Raw genomic sequence first — 2,766 nt, 5'->3', positions numbered from 1 at the left:
GTGCACAAGGAGCTTTTTAAAGCTCTTCTTATATATTAGCTCATTCAACCCTCCTAACAATTACATGAGGTCTATATTTTTATCATCCCCATTTTCCCAATAAGGAGATGTACCACCCATAGCTTAGGCGGCTCACCATGTTTAAACGACTAGTCTGTAACAGAGGGGGTATTCAACCCATGGCAGGCTGGCTCCAGCGTCTGTGGTCTTTCCCACTATACTATGTTGCTTTTGAAATTTGTCATAACCTTTTTATACAGCAATATATCTCTGAAAGTTAACAAATTAAAGATAATGTTTCTTACCCTGTTGACTTCTCAATGCTATTTTCCACTGAAATTAATAATTAAAAGGTTTACTTCACTGGCAAATATCCACTAGTATGCATAAATGAGAAGTCACATTGCTAACAGTTTTTTCTCTAAAATAAACATTAAATCCTCTATGAAATGTAGGTATGGCAAGTTAATCCATACAAGAAACGGGTACAATTTACTTTGGAATAAATTAAGTGACATTTAATCCATTTGTTTGGGTCAATATGCTGTTCTGTGTAATTTACCAAAATTACGGGAGAACTGGAAAACAGAGTAGAAAAGAAAATCTACCTTTGTACTACTATAGAACATTATTAAAAAATAATAAAATGAAACTAGAGACGGCATCTTCCTCAGGGCAAAAGGCAGTTCTGCTCCCAGACAGGAGGGAGAGTTGACGTCTCCCTGACCCAGCAGCGGTCAGGCACGCTTGCTGCCCATCAGCGAAGACTGGGGTTCCCTGAGCTTAAGGTCCCTCTCCTAGAACAGAAACCACTGCACGGCCAGCTAGCTCTTCCTTGGCTGGAGGAGTCGGGGCTCTGCGAACGAGGAAGACAGTGGCTACTTGGTGACTTGCTGATGCTGTGAATTACAGGCTGGGCTTCACCTCTAACCAGGAGTCGTGACATTGCTGCCTGTCACACAGCCGGCACAGTTGTTGACCCCCTTCTACACATCCGCCGCCACACGCCGGACACGTAAGCTCAGTGGGAATCAGGTCCCGGCCCATCTGTTTACTGCTGCATCGGCGGTGTCTAAACACTGCGTGTTCACAGTGGGTGCTCCATAAAAGCTTGTTAAATGAATAGAAGGAGTTATGTATTCTCACTGACTCATTTAAAACTAATCAACGACCAACCACAGGACTAGATCTGTAGACTTCCGTACAATCAAACCAATTTTACATTAGGCGGTTTTTGACTTTTTTTATTACCTCTAAAATACATATTCTAACGATTAAACCAAAAAATAATAATAATAATGTAAAAGTATGGAATTCTTACCACATGACTCGTTACTTAAGAACTTAAGCACAATGTAAATATACTTTTTAAAAAAATTTTATTGGAGTAGAGTTGATTTACAATGCTGTGTTAGTTTCAGGTGTACAGCAAAGTGCATCAGTTATACGTATACATATATCCACTCTTTTTCAGATTCTATTCCCATTTAGGTCGTTAAAGACCACTGAGTAGAGTTCCCTGTGCTATACAGTAGGTCCTTGTTGGTTATCTATCTTTATATATAGTATTGTGTATATGTTGATCCCAAACTCCCAATTTATCCCTCCCTCCTTTTCCCCCCTGGTAACCATAAGTTTGTTTTCTGCATCTGTCACTCTATTTCTGTTTTGTAGATAAGTTCATTTGTACCATTTTTTTAGATTCCACATATAAGCGATGACATATGATATTTGTCTTTCTCTGTCTGACCTACTTCACTCTGTACAACAATCTCTAAAAAATAATGAAACACTTCACGAATTTGCATGTCATCCTTGCACAGGGGCCATGCTAATCTTCTCTGTAACGTTCCAATTTTAGTATATGTGCCGCTGAAGCAAGCACCACAATGTAGATATACTTAATACTCCTGCATCCTTAGAAGCAGTTGGGATGGTAAATTTCATGTTATGTGCCTTTTACCACCATTAAACATTTAAACTTTTATTTAAAAAAAAAAACAAAACGTGGACACCCTCAAGAAGTAAATCTCTTTAGTATTGCATGCTGCCCACAGAATCGAGCTGACGTTGCCTGGCGCTTTCGTCACCCACACACCCCCCAGGACCCCTGAGCCTTTACAACAAGGAATCAGGAAGCTCTGGCTTCTCAAGAGAACTCTCTGGATTCCCCTTAGGCTTAAACACTTTCCCCTCTTTTTCCACCGGTCACCTTGATCAGATCGTACCGGCTCTCATCCTGGTCTCTGTGGGGAATATGGACTATGGGAGATATGCAAAATATAAAATATGAAATATGGAAACTACTTGTCAAAATTCACTAATCAGCAAAGATATGGTTCCCTCTAAGCAGTGCTGTAAAATGTATCAGTGCTCACAGATACATCACAAACTTTGGGACCTATACACAGCTTTGTTAACGGTATCAGAACTGGCAGGCATGAGCCTACACGGGAAAGGACGTGGGCAAAAAGAGATGTGGAAGGAAGGAAGACAAGGGGAAGGAAGGAGAGAGATCATAAGAGGAACTGAGGTAGCAGGGCAGCAAGTCAAGCTTTAATTTCCTTTTTCTCAGAGGTACAAGTTTGCTCACTCTCCTGTACATGCTAAAATCAATGGGCACTTCATAAAAAGGAACGAAATAGTGACATTTGCAGAGATGTGGATGGACCTAGAGACTGTCACACAGAGTGAAGTAAGTCAGACAGAGAAAAGCAAATATCATATAATATCGCCTATATGTGGAATCTAGAAAAATGGTACAGA

General features: G+C 40.3%; 1 non-coding gene across 1 annotated transcript; it reads right to left on the bottom strand.

The window, feature by feature from the left end:
- Positions 1-1,778: 1,778 nt before the first annotated feature.
- On the bottom strand, positions 1,779-1,885 carry LOC112066700 (U6 spliceosomal RNA). The gene has a single exon (XR_002892809.1). It is a non-coding gene; the product is annotated as a U6 spliceosomal RNA (small nuclear RNA).
- Between the last annotated feature and the right edge of the window lie 881 nt (positions 1,886-2,766).

This window comes from Physeter macrocephalus, chromosome 4 (genome assembly GCF_002837175.3).
Source record: "Physeter macrocephalus isolate SW-GA chromosome 4, ASM283717v5, whole genome shotgun sequence".
In the NCBI taxonomy this organism is placed as follows: Eukaryota; Metazoa; Chordata; class Mammalia; order Artiodactyla; family Physeteridae; genus Physeter; species Physeter macrocephalus.
This window is presented reverse-complemented; position numbering and strand designations above follow the sequence as displayed.